Raw genomic sequence first — 15,129 nt, 5'->3', positions numbered from 1 at the left:
TGCAGACCAGTTGCTGGCATGCCGCAGCCCGGTACTGCTCCATGGACCGGGGGGTTGGGGACCCCTGTTCTAGCCCTACCCCCTCTCAGGCAGGAATCCCTATACCAGGGGTAGTCAACCTTGGCTCTTTTATGTCTCGTGGACTTCAACTCCCAGAATTCCTGAGCCAGCACAGCTGGCTCAGGAATTCTGGGAGTTGAAGTCCACGAGTCATAAAAGAGCCAAGGTTGACTACCCCTGCCCTATACCATTTCAGACAAATGGTTGTCCAATCTCTTCTTTAAAACCTCCAGTGTTGGAGCACCCATAACCTCTGGAGACAATTACTGTCACGAAATTTCTCCTTTGTTCTAAATTGGTTCTCTCCTTGACTAATTTCCATCCATTGCTTCTTGTCCTGCCTTCAGGTGCTTTGAAAACTTAGGTTGAGTCCTTCTTCTTTGTAGCAGCCCCTTAGATATTGGAAGACAGCTATCATGTCACCCCTAGTCCTTCTTTTCATTAAACTAGACCTATCCAATTCCTGCAACCATTCTTCGTTATGTTTTAATCTCCAATCCCCTACTCATCTTTGTTGCTCTTCTCTGCATTCTTTCAAGAGTCTCGAAATCTTTTTTTATATCATGGCAACGAAACTGGATGCAATATTCCAAGTGTGGTCTTACCAAGGCATTATAAAGTGGTACTTTCATGTGATCTTGATTATATCCCTCTGTTAATGCAGCCTATGTAAACTCGATCAAGTTGCTTTTAACGTGGAAAAAATTCTATAAAATAGGAACGACTTGACCACTCAACCCAATACAGCACAACCAACCCAAAACCTTAAAAAGAATTACACTGCATACATCAAGAATATCTCAGAAACCGCAAATAGACTGCTACAACCACATGGAATCAGAATAGCACACAAGCCAACTGAAGCCCTTCAAGACATCCTAAGCAAACCAAAAGACCCAGCAACCCCAGAAGAAAAAACAGGAGTCATCTACAACATACAGGGTAAGGACTGCAACAACCACTACGTAGGACAAACAGGCAGAAGACTGGCAGAACGCATCCATGACCACCAAGTGGCAGTCAAAAGGCAGGACGAAAATTCTTTAATTTCAGAACATATAGACAAATTTAACCATAGTTTCAATTGGGAAAATGTGACCATCCTAGACCAGGACAAATCCAAAAATGCCAGGGAATTTCTAGAAGGCTGGCACTCTGACAAATCAGCCACCAATAGACACATAGACATTAACAACATCTATAGACTGTGCAAAAGAGACAATCAACCAGCCCAAAAGAGAAACAGACTCCAGCACCTCTCCACCAGCAATCAACACTCAGATCAGCAGAGATTAACTCCAAGGTCAACATCAAACCAACAATCAAGTAAAGCAATACCCCAATCAAGAAATTGCCAAAGAGCAAGGAAGTCCAGTTGCCTCATGAACACAGCATCTCTGGGATGCCAAAGAGCCATCAGTAAACAGCCCAACCAAAGAATCCCTAAGGCCGCCCCCACCCATCCAGACAGACAAGACACCAGAATATAAACTGACAGCAAACCGCACTCCTTAGCAGCACTAATGATGTTACCTAGTTAGGGTAATGAAACGTCTGCAAGAAAACAAGCAAAAGCTCAGAGACCACTAAGGATCCCTCATTTCCACCCTGAGCCACAAATATTCTCCTTCATGGGAAGAACTGTTCCTGGAAATCTCATGCATAAGATAAAAAAGATATTGAGGTTAATGAAACACATTCCAATAAAACGCCCAAAGCCTGCAACCAGAGGATGGCATCCCTGGGTACTCTTAAGGCCCGTATACCGCAACCTGGTCCAAGGCACCTCAACTTTCCTGTCTCTTTCTTCTATTCTTCTTCTACTCCATCCAAGCAAGCCACCAGGGAAAGGGAGCAAGGAGCAAAACCAGTAGTTATCTCTCCTTCTGGATGGGTGCTCTACTACAGCACCCAAAAGAAGAGATTCCTAAGTGAACAACTGCAGCTTCAGCAAAAAGGAAGCATCTGGTATTAAGGAAGGAAAATCTCCACGGGGAAGCTTACTTTGCTGGAACCCACCTTCCACCCTGAATGATGTCATGATGGGGGAGGGAAGGGAATCCAGGCTATGTTCTAGAAATATTCTGAACAGGAAAATATCAGGGAACTTGGGACTAGTTTGAGGTTAGAAAAAACACTAGATAGATAGATAGGTAGGTAGGTAGGTAGGTAGGTAGGTAGATAGATAGATAGATAGATAGATAGATAGATAGATAGATAGATAGATAGATAGATAGATAGATAGATAGATAGATAGATAGATAGATAGACAGACAGACAGACACAGAGATAGACAGACAGACAGATAGACAGACACAGAGATAGATAGATAGATAGATAGATAGATAGATAGATAGATAGATAGATAGATAGATAGATAGATAGATAGATAGATAGATAGATAGATAGATAGATAGATAGATAGATAGATAGATAGATGGATGGATGGACGGACGGACGGACGGACGGACGGACGGACGGACGGACGGACGGATGGACAGAGATAAACAGGAAAAATATGAGTGGAATCAATTCCAAAAACAGCTGACTGTGGAATGTACACATTCAGGGGACAAGGATACCACTTGACTAATAGAAGGAGAAAACATATGAACCAGGTGAGAAAGGGAAGGAGTGAAGGAACTTATTTTTTGATACTGTTGGGTAGCCTCCTCGGAAGCCATGCTAGATCCAATGGACCATTTTGTTGTAGGAGTATACCTGAGTATAACCAACTTTGATTACATCACCTCTTTTCATCAGAAAGCAGGGTGGGGTTTTTTTCCTTCATGGTTGCTTTATGGTTATGGTCTAGTTAAGACCAGGATGGTCACTAGCAACATTCCTCCAACACACAGTTACGGAAACCACAGCATGTTCCAGATTAATCTTTTTTATTTTGTCGTCCTTCTTTCAGTTAACCCTGAACATTTCTTTCTTTTTTTTTAAAGAGAAAAGCACAACAGGGAAGCTTTTTAAGTTTTAAAGAAATTTGGCTAGAAATGCAGGCTACGAATCTGATGAATAAATAGGCTGGAACCAGGCTAAGCAGATTCAGTATGAACTCAAAAAATATTTAAATTAGTCAAACAATGGCTGAATTCACAGATACTTAAGTCTACTCTACGCCTATGAGAATAATGTCAGCAAAATTTGCTAATTTTGCAACAAGAATTATAGAAAAAAGAAGTGATTATTTCCCAAGGTAACAATAATTATGCAAAACCATAGAGGGACTCTTATATTTTATGCAATAATTGCCTGAGCCAGAGGTTCCCAAACTTTCTAGGATCATAACACCCTTACCAGCCCCCCAAACTGTGGACCATGATGCCTGGGTTGCCACAGCAAACTAACAATCCCATTTTATCCAATAGTAAAATGGTCCAGTGTCCTTGTGAAGTTTATTGCAATAAGCAATCTAGAAACCATAAATCTAATCCACTGGTTCTCAACCTTTTCTTCACCACGGACCCCCTTTAATTACCTTTTGTAGCCATGGACCCCCAAGACTTAACTCAAGATTTAAATCATAACATTTCTTCAAGCCTTTGGTGACCCCTTGTAACAATATCATGGACCCCGCCCTCCAGGGGTCCGTGGACAACAGGTTGAAAACCACTGGTCTAATCTATAAAACCATGGCTGAATGCACACATTACATGGGTTTGGTAGCTTTGGATCAGCATGTCATGTAAAACAAATGTCTTGGTTTATAAATGAAAGTTTATGGGATAGAGTGTTGCAAAAATGCAAGCAAATATGACTTTATATACCATGGATTAAAAACATATATGTACTGGTACCTTAGCATGAAGAATAACCATCTCACCATATTCCCAAGACTGTTGGCAATTGTAGTTCAGAATAAAGAATACAAAACTCACCAAATGTGGTGACTATTGTTAACAGCATGGTCCAGGCCAGCAAAAAGAAAGTGCTAAGATGGAAGAAATAGCTAAAGTCTGACATTATCTAATCAAAACAAAATGGGATATGAAGTCATTGTACATGTTTTTAAAACAAAGCTTTTTATAAAGTGGAGAGCCAAAACTCATCTGAGAGTTCAATCTACTCCACTGCATATTCAGATAATCCTCGATTTAAGACAGGTCACTTAATCCCAACCCACCATACCAAAACTATCAGCAGAACAGACGCCATCTTCTTCAAGTAACTATAACATGAAGTAATAGAACATCAATCAAATTTAGCTTCCAGAAACTGCTAGGATGAGGTGAAAAGAATTAGGCTTCTAACAGGATAACAGCTTACATTCATCCTGACCAGAAGGAGAGGCGATTAATCTTTTCACTGTCAGATGACTCCATTGCCTCGACAACCTCAGAAGACGTCCATCTGTGCTTACCCTACTTGTTAGCTGTGCAGTGCTCACCTGAGCTGTTTGATGAGATGTTAAGCCTCTTAAGATGTTGGTTCTTAAGCCAATGGCCAGTTTCTCTGAAGTCTTGTTCAATGGAGTCTAGCACCATTGACAATCAGTAGAGTACTACACCACCAAGTATGGAGTGGAGTGGAGTGGGGTGGGGTGGGGTGGGGTGGAGTGGAGTGGAGTGGAGTGGAGTGGAGTGGAGTAGAGTAGAGTAGAGTAGAGTAGAGTAGAGTAGAGTAGAATAGAATAGAATACTTGGAAGGGGCCTTGGAGGTCTTCTAGTTCAACCCCTGCTAAATCAAGAGACTATACCAGTGGTGGCGAACCTATGGCATGCGCGGAGCCCTCTCTGTGGGCACACATGCCGTTGCCCCAGCCTTGCCTCCCCCCGCGACCCCCTCCTTACCAGCAGCCCCCCTGGAGGAGAGTCGCCCCCGAGTGTGGCCCACGCAGAGCAGCATAGCCAAGGACATGGCAACCAGGCAGCATAGACAAGACTCTGCCCTCATGCCCCATCGTGCACAGTTGATGCTGTGGGGCGCAGGCAGAGGGCGTGGCCGCCATGGAGCTGCTGGGCTGCCTGGGCAATCTGCGGCAGGCCCTGGAGGCGGTGAGTGGCCCTGTGGGCAGGCGGGGTGGGGGTGGAGTGGGGATGGGGCAGGGGGTGGAGCGGAGGCGGGGCCAGTTTTTGGGCACTTGGTCTCTAAAAGGTTCACCATCACTGGACTATACCATTTCAGACAGGAATCAGAAGGCCAAGAAAATGACAAGGAAGTGAATATTCCAATCGTTAATAAAATAAAACTAATACAAAGCCGCCAGTTGCCACAATTATACAGGTGGTCCTCGACTTACAACTATTCATTTAGTGTCCGTCTGAAGTTACAACAGCACTGAAAAAACTGACTTATGATCGTTTTTCACACTTACAACCATTGCAGCATCCCCAAGGTCACATGATCAAAATCCAGACACTTGGCAACTGACTCATATTTCTGACACTTGCAGTGTGCTGGGGTCGTGTAATCCCCTTTTGCGACCTTCTGTCAAGCCAACAACGGGAAAGCCATATTCATCGAACAACTGTGTGTTATTCACCTAACTGCAGTGATTCACTTAACAACCATGGCGAGGAAGGTCTCAAAATGGGGCAAAGCTCACATCACTGTCTTGCTTACCAAAGAAATGTTGGGCTCCATTGTGGCCGTTAAGTCGAGGACAACCTGTATCTACGTGTCTTGTGGAAAGAGATGACATCTCACGTATGTACAGTATGCCTTCCATTTTTAGCATATCCCAGCCATCAGTTCCTGAGAGAACAACCCCGAAGTATTTTTCAGTTTGGCCTGGTTTCTCATTTTACTGACATGAACAGGAAGTTCAGGATCCTGACATTTAAAAAATAGGCACATTTGCAATTGTGATTTTTTTTATGGCAGAGAAATAATACAATAATACAAATACAAATACAATAGTACAAATTCTGGAAAGTCAAGGTTATGCTAAGGAAACCCCCCATTATCTCTCCTCCCTCCTCCCCTTTGAATTTTGTTCTCATGGTTTTCTCACAGGCCAGAGCTTTTGAAACAGTCAAGAAGTTAATTGTTCTAGGAGACTGTGTGCTAGCCAAAGATAGATAGATAGACAGACAGACAGACGGAGGAAGGTAGACAGAGAGAGAGAGAGAGAGAGAGAGAGAGAGAGAGAGAGAGAGAGAGAGAGAGAGAGAGAGAGAGAGAGAGAGAGAGAGAGAGAGAGAGAGAGAGAGAGAGAGAGAGAGAGAGAGAGAGAGAGAGAGAGAGAGAGAGAGAGAGAGAGAGAGAGAGAGAGAGAGAGAGAGAGAGAGAGAGAGATAAATAGACAGACAGATGGAGGAAGGTAGACAGACAGACAGACAGACAGACAGACAGACAGACGGAGGTAGACAGACAGACAGAGACAGAGATAGATAGACAGACGGACGGACAACAGGATAGATAGATAGATAGATAGATAGATAGACAGACAGACAGACAGACAGACAGACAGACAGACAGACAGAAAGAGATAAACAAACAGACAGACAGACAGAGATAGACAGACAGAGATAGACAGACAGACAGACAGACAGATGGAGGAAGGTAGACAGACAGAGATAGACAGACAGACAGACGGACGGACAGACAGGATAGATAGACAGACAGACAGACAGACAGACAGAGGAAAGAAAGAAAGAAAGAAAGAAAGAAAGAAAGAAAGAAAGAAAGAAAGAAAGAAAGAAAGAAAGAAAGAAAGAAAGAAAGAAAGAAAGAAAGAAAGTCATGTTCGTGAAATAAATATAACAGGGCATGCAGTTTCTCCAGCCTTCAACTGAAATGACCTCCTTCCAAGATTCATGGTTCTGAGGTTGTAAGGGGACCAATTTCACGCCAGACCTTTCTGGAGGCGACAGCTGCCAATGGAATTGGGGCTTGGAACAATTCCCCAATTCCCCACATGGAAACACATTTCGCGGGTAATCACAGTTTCTTGGAAAAATGCTTATTGGGCTAAGGCAAGCCAACATATTTGCTTGCTATCCCTCTCGACACGCTACGCCCAGGAACAGATCCCTACAGTGTCCTAAGCATTAGATGTCGCCTACATTCCTCCTCTGAGCCTTGAAGATGCCAATATTGTTCCTTTTTTTTTTCCCCTAACAAATTCGGCCGTGTTACCTGTAGCACCTTACCTGTCTTCGTGAAGATTGGTGGACCTTCCCCTCAAGTCTATTTAAAGGATCTCACCTCAGATGCCTTTAGGGACGGTCTCAATTTCAAAACCCGGGGATGACCACGAGGGAAGCAACTGATCTGGCCTGCATAGAGCTGAGATCTTCTAACTGCAGATCTAATTTGTTATTGACATACATGAATGAAATGCCAACCAAATGGCAAGACCAGGCTTAAAACCACCGCTGCAGCTTTGCCGTGTTTTTATCTGCCTCGTTCTCATTTCACCTGCAACATTAACCTAGAGATTCTCTTGTTTTTCTCCCCAACATAAGAACGTAAGCAATGCCCTGCTGCATCACATCTTTGGCTCATCTAAAAGCCAGTTTGGTTTAGTACAGGGGTAGGCAACCTTGGCTCTTTTATGACTCGTGGACTTCAATTCCCAGAATTCCTGAGCCAGCCATGCTGGCTCAGGAATTCTGGTAGTTGAAGTCCACGAGTCATAAAAGAGCCAAGGTTGCCTACCCCTGGTTTAGTAGTTAAGGAATCAGGCTACAAACCGGGAGATTGTGAGTTCTAGTCCCACCTGCTTTGGCATGAAAGCTGGTTGAGTGACTTTGGACCAATCACCAGGAGACTGTGAATTCTAGTCCCACCTTAGCCATAAAGGCCGCTTGAGTGGCTTTGGGACAATCACCAGAAGATGGTGAGTTCTAATCCTGCCTTAGGCATGAAAGTCAACTGGGTGGGCCCATCACTCTCTCTTAATCCAGTCCACCTCTCATGTTTGTTGTGGGGAAAATAGGCAGAGGAAAGAATATTAGGTATTTCACCGCTTTGAGTTATTTATAAACAATAATAAAGGCAGGATAAAAATCAAATGAATTAATTAAAAAAATCCAGTAGTCTGTCATCTCAGCAACCAATCAACTAGTCTCTGATCCGATGTCCTTCAGAGGCAGTCCCACTGCCATCAGGCCAAACAAGCCATTGACCCCCATGGTGTCCATGAAGTGGTGCAACCCATTTTTGAAGCTGATAGCCAGCCCATCTTGGGGTAGGGAACTCCAAATTGAAGCACGCATTGTGCAAAAAAAAAAAAAAAAAACCAACCCTTCTCATTTGTCCATTCTGCTCCTTCCAAGATTCAATTTCTTTGGGTGACCTCTGATTTTCATATTTTGGCAAGAGCAAAACAGCTTCTCCTTGTTCACTTTATTTACACCAGACATAATTTTGAACACCTCAATGTCTCCTCTGATTCACTTCTTTTCTAGACGAAAAAAAACCCTCAAATGTTGCAACTTTACCTCAAAAGGAAGGCGCTCCAGCCCGCTTAATATCCTAGTTGGCCTCCTCTGAACCTTCCCTGGTTCCACAATATCCTTTTGTAGGTGCCATCACCAGAACTCTACACCGTATTCCAGGTGCACCATTGATTTATACAGGCATATGTCCTTGACTTGTGACCACAATTAAGCCCACAATTTCTCTTGCTAAGCGAGACAGGTGTTAAGTGAGTTCTGCCCCATTTTATCTCCTTTCTTGCCACAGGTGTTGTGAATGACTGCAGTTGTTAAGATAGTACAACAAATAGGCTGTTAAATGAATGATCACATGACTCAGGAACACTGCAACCGTCATAAATACGAGCCAGTTGCCAAGCCACTGAACTTTGATCACTTGGGGATGACGCAACGGTTGTAAGTGTGAAAAACAAGTCACTTTATAGCACTGCCGTTGTTAACTTTGAACCGTCACTAAACAAACAGTTGTCAGTCAAGAACTACCTGTATTAGGGCATTAATGGGTGGTAGACCACGGTTTATCCCAACACTTTTCCTGTCTTTGGAAAGGCAGAGAAAAATCCTGGATCCGTTGCAAGGTTCCTGAACATTTCAGACCACGGTTTTCATCGTTCTTGCCATTTGGCATGAAAATTGTACTCTACATTTCCTGAGAAGGCTGGGAATTGCACTTCCACTTGGGAGAAGGCTGGTGTGCTTTTTCACCACTGTGGAACTCTAAAACAGAGTGTTTCTATGTTACACGGAATGACTTGACAGTATTCCAGGAACTCGTTCCAAGAGACACTGGTTTTGTGAATGCTGCATCCATCCATTCATTCAATTCCGCTAACCAAACATAAGGCCCGTCTATGAAGAAAAAAATGTTGGCAGATGTCTCCTCAGACACCCCGTTGGAACAACTGTCAGGGGAGAAACAAACAACACCAAAAGACAATTGAAAGGAAATTAACAGAGAACATATGCTTTTATGTGGAAAAAGAAAACAGGAAAGAATTTTTCTTCAATGTTTCTTTATGAAATACGATTTTCCACATGTACAGCAACCAAAGCCAAATATTTAAATAAACTGCATGTCACCCTGACACAATCACATTTTTAAAGTTATGTCTCCCTTCAGGCATTGATCAAAGATGCTGCCAAATGCAAGGTCACACCCCCATTAATATTTAAAATAGAAGGGAAATTAAATAGTTTATTTTTAAAGCGCTTTTCCCAATAAGAAGCCCCGTTTGTTCTTTGATATTCCGTCCAATAAACTCATATTTCAAACCCCAGCTTCTACTCAGAATTTATTTGTTTGGTTGTGCTTTATGCCACCCACTTCTTGAAGAATCTAGGCCAGTGGTTCTCAACCTGTGGGTCGGGACCCCATTTGGGGTCGATCGACCATTTCATGGGGGTCGCCAAGCAAGGCTGTCTGCCATTTTTTTGTCCGCCATTTTTTTTGTCCGCCATTTTTCCCCCTTTTCCAGCGGGTGCCTTACCTCCCTTGGGCTGGGCCAGCTGGTGGTTGGCCTGCTCCGTCTCTGCCGCTTGCCCGCTACGCCTCGGCCGGCACAGGGGGCGGAACCACGCATGCGCGGCGCTCCCGGGCAGGGAAAGTCCTTCGACCGGTTGGGTAGTCCTCGACTTACGACCGGTTTAGTCCTCGACTTACGACTGGTTTAGTCCTCGACTTACGACTGGTTTAGTCCTCGACTTACGACCGGTTGGGGTCACGGCATTAAAAAGGTTGAGAACCACTGATCTAGGCCATGCTTCTCAACCGTGGCAATTTTAAAAGATGTGGACTTCAACTCCCAGAATTCCCCAGCCAGCTGAAGTCCACATCTCTTAAAGTTGCCACGGTTGAGAAGCATTCATTTAGATATCTACCAATCAAAGCTAAAAACTGCTTTGCTCTTCCTCTTACAGCCAAGCTGAAAATGAAACAGGTATAATTGTACCTATTGTCATAACAAAATACCATTTATTATAACCCCCTAGTTTCTCTACTAGGAGGTCGTACTTAGCCCTCAACTTATGTCATTAAGTCGTGAGCATGGTAAAGTAAGTCACCTGCAAGACTGACCCGATTTTACAACTTTTTCTTGTGATGGTCGCTCAATGAACCCATTCTTCACTATGAGTGTTTTTGCTGAAAAGCGGAAGTAAATGCCCCCAAAATGTTGTAAATCAGTCATGTCTCTGCAGGATGCGCAAACAGCCATCGATGAAGGCTACTAAGCACCCAAAATGTGGTCATGTGGTATAAGCTGCCCAGAGTAACCCTGAGGTAACATGGGCGGCCAATAAATTTTACAAATAAATACATTTATTTATACAATAAATATACAATAAATAACTAAAATAAACTAAGACAGGGGTTTCCCCCCCATGTCTCCTCACTCTGCTAAACACCTAACTCCCATACTGTCTTATGCCTAAAGGTATTTATCCGTGTAGTAGAGCTGTACTGCTATTACCCTTCTCATCTTTCCTACTATCTTCTCCTATTGGTATCATGTGATTTATCACTTGTTGCTTATGATTTATGATTGTATCTTATGCCTTATGATTTACCACTTTGTTGCTTGAATGTGCACTGAGAGCTTACACACTGGAGACAAATGCCTTGTGTGTCCAATCATAATAAATAATATCCCAATATTCCAATTCCAAAAAGTCACTAAGTGAGCAGTCGTAACTTGAGGACTATCCGTATGTCCTCTTTTGCCTTACAATTTACATCCCAATTTTTCTGGATATAGCACATGAGATTGAGATCATATTACCAAAGTTCACCTCAACAGGGAAAGGATGCATTTCTTTCTAATGAAATAACAGGATTCATAATCCCAAACATAAATTTTATTTAGATGTTACGCTCCCACTCATACTACAGAGTTATTTGGGAGGATTTTCAGAATCTATGTGGATGAAAGAATTATTACTCCATAAGGCAGCAATGGGTCATCTGTCTGTCAAAATCAGGATTTGTTTTTTGACAAAGGAGTACAGAAGATAGCTTTAGAGCAACACAATCAACATTTTTTGGAAGCTACTCTCCCAAAATATAATTTCTGTGCCTTTTTCTCTCCTTTTCCTAATGCTATGCTTATTAATTTTAAAACTTTAATTAATTTTAATTTATTCATTAATCCTTGAAGAGCACTGTAAGTGTTTGTATTTTTAAAGGTTTACATAATAAAATTAGAGGAGGAAAGTTATTTGGGAGAAAGTAAGGAGAGAGACTAATGTTCCCATTTTTAAAGCCCAAATGCAAAATGTTTTTTGGATCACTCAAGAACCCTCAAACTCTATTTCTAAGGCTATAAAATTTATCAGGTAAAATCGCATAAAGCGCTGAGATCCTCCAACCTAAGAAAATTTGCTGTGCAATTATAACAATTATATAATTACTACAAATTATATAAACAAAATAATCCTCCCAGCTGAGGAATTCTGGGAATTGAAGTCCACAAGCCATAAAAGAGCCAAGTTTGAAGACCCCTGCAAAAGATGGTCGCATGACTCTGGGACACTTCTGCCATCATAAATGTCACTTGTCAAGCATCCAAAGGCAAATCACGTGACCCTGGGGATGGTGCAACGGTCATAAGAATGAAAAACGGTCGTAAGTCACCTTTTTCAGGGCCGTTGTAACTTTGAATGGTCACTAAGCAAACTATCGTATGTCAAGGAGTGCCCGTACATGAAGTCCTTAACTTACGACCATAATGGAGCTTGCCCATCATGATCATAAGTTAAGATAGTCTAAGTCAGGTCTCCCACGTGACTAACTCAATTTTACAACCTTTTCTACAGCAGCCGTTAATTGAACCAATTGTTCACAAAGGGCCAGTATTGCTGAAAATTGGAAGTAAATGCCCATTTTTACCCAAACCGAACACAGAATCCTGCAAACAGCTATAAATGCAAGTTGGCTGCCAAGTGGCCACCAAGCAATCATCTGACTTTTGGAACTTCAGAACTGGGTTATTAGTACCCCCAGGGACGTCTGTTATAACTTCCAACAGTATAACTTCCAACAGTCTCTAAGCAACCAGTCGTAAGTCAAGGACTATCTTAAGTTCTTCAGAGATCAGCTAGCTCGCTCCCAAGCACTCACACAACTGCTGTTCTTCAGCCTCAGTGCTAATTTCTCTGAAGGTATGGCTAGGCAAAAAACAAAAAAAATGAGATATAATTCTAGCTAGGAATAACAAAAGGAAGTCAAAACAAGCTAGCCCGCTTTTCGCCTTTGCAAAGGTGTTAAGACAACTTCTTTATATCCACTGCGTTCCCGTATTAAACAATGCAATAAACAATTAACAGATGCTTTTTCAAGCTGACCGAGCAAATGAATAATTACCCAAAAATAATCCCTTGGTCCGATTCCTAGTTTTGCACCCTTCACACCAAAATAGAGAGCATTATTAGAAACAAATGACCTTGGAATGCCACAAGTTGGACATACTTGAAGGGGCTGGTTCAAACTCTGAATGCTTTGCACATATCTAGCTAAAAGTCACAAAAACTCTTGAGTCAGAAAAAAAACCTCATCAGCCCTGCCAGGTAGCTCCTACAATAACTGAACTCCACATTCCCCCAGTTTTGTGACATCTTAAACATCAACTAAATTCCACTGCCACATAGGTAAACATGATCTCTGAAACTATGCATTAATAAAACAGTTAATTGTTAAGGTGCACAAATCTCACTGCTTTTTGCACTGCAAAAAAAAACCCCTTCTTAAGTTTCATTTCACAAATGAGGACTCAGCACAGACCAAGGACGATGAATCTATGGTTCTCCAGATGTTATCCAATCTCAACTCCCAATAACCTGAATGATCCTCTTGAAGAGCAACTCACAATGTCCACGTACCGGATGAAGTTGATGCCAGGTGAACTCCTCTGGGTACATAAATGTTTCTATATAAAATAAAAATAATTTCAGAGCAGGGATATGAATGCACACATTCTATAGCAGTGTAGTGGTATCTGCTCATAAATAACAAAGCAAAGAGGACATTACAACTCTCCTGGCTGTCTCTATAAGGCCTAACTCAATGACTAAGTTCATGCAATATATAAAAGTAGACTAAAAAAATCACTAAGTAGTTTGCAATTTGGCCTGTGGTGGGAACGGAGCCATACTTTGAGATCCAGGTCATCCCTTAATGCTATAATGTGATTTATTGGTTCAGACATCTATGGAGATTCTCAGCCATCCAGGTCATGGTTGTCCCAAAGGTGCTTTTTCAAGAAGCAACTGGACTTTCTTTTTTCTCTTTGAAGACATTTCACTTCTCAGCCAAGAAGCTCCTTCAGCTCTCACTGGATGATGGGAAATGGAAGGATTTATATTCCTTGCAGATAGCTGGTCATTTGCATTCTTTTAGAGAGTTGTTGAGGCCACCTGGAGATTTATCTGTGCCCTCAGGGTCACCTGAGTGGTGCAAATGGGTGTGGAGCCTTCTTGGAACAGCTGAAAGGACCATGTTGTAGACTGGAGATAAATGGTGTCATATCCCTCCCCCTCTGTTGAGAAAGGGCTGTTCAATTTTGAGGTAGATGGCCTCTTTGGTCCCTCTTTCAAACCAGTGTCCTCTCTGCCCAAAATGTGGAGTTTGCTGCATTCAAAACAATGGCCTTTGTCTTTTAAATGCAGATGGACTGCTGAATCTAGTCCTGATGGGTTTTTGTTCAATGTCAGACATGTCAAACACAAGGCCCGGGGGCCGGATGCGGCCCACGAAGTGGTTTCATGTAGCCCGCGAAGCCATCCTGGAAACAGTGAGGGAACGGCCCCCGCTGCCTTGGCCCTAGCCCAGACCAGCCGGGAGCCAATGTACAATTTTGTGGTGGCCATCTTGGCACTTGCCCCGGTGGACCATACCTTGGCACTTGCCCCGGTCCCACCCCCTTCTGCCAGAGACCCCCAGATCTGTCCCACTCCTGCCCAGGCCCCCACAGGCACCCTTGACACGAACGATGTAGAGCTGGCCACGCCCACCCAGTAGGCCACACCCACTCCATCCATGCCCACCCAGTAAGCCACACCCGCCCCAGGGCAACTGCAATGCTGATGCGGCCCTCCGTGAAATTCAGTTTGACACTCCTGTCCTATGTTGTGCCATGCGTTTATGAAGTGGTTGTTTTGTTTCCCCAATGTACAGATCTGCACATGGCTCACTGCACTGTATTGCAATACAGTGTACATTGTACACTGAACATTGTATTGGTTCAGACACAGCATGGTAGATGGACACAGGAACTATGTCCTGTTAATCTGAGATTTGGGTTTAACATGTCATGACAGCAAGAATGTGGCTTCTATACAAATACACGCAGCGCACGATCAGCCAACCCAATTCCACGCATCTCAAACCTGAGCATAAGATTGGTGATTGCAACCACAATTTAGATCTTTCCCAGGTTTTTACTTTGTGTGTATCTAGTTCCGGCACAAATTGAAAACTCTCATTCAAGCTATTAATAGGATGCCCAATAAAAGAGAGTCATCATAGCAGAGTGGATATAAGTGTAAGTCTGGGAGTGGAAAGATTCTGGTCCATCTTTAGCCATGAAAGATCGCTGGATCATTCTGGCCTGATGTCTTTCTCCATTCCACTTTGGCCTAATTATATGGTTGTTGCTGTTGCGGAAAAGGAGAAAAGAAGAAGAGC

The sequence above is a fragment of the Protobothrops mucrosquamatus genome, unplaced genomic scaffold (genome assembly GCF_001527695.2).
Source record: "Protobothrops mucrosquamatus isolate PMUCROS unplaced genomic scaffold, P.Mucros_1.0 scaffold2505, whole genome shotgun sequence".
NCBI classification, from domain to species: Eukaryota; Metazoa; Chordata; class Lepidosauria; order Squamata; family Viperidae; genus Protobothrops; species Protobothrops mucrosquamatus.
The sequence above is the reverse complement of the archived record's forward strand: the minus strand, read 5'-3'. Positions refer to the sequence as shown.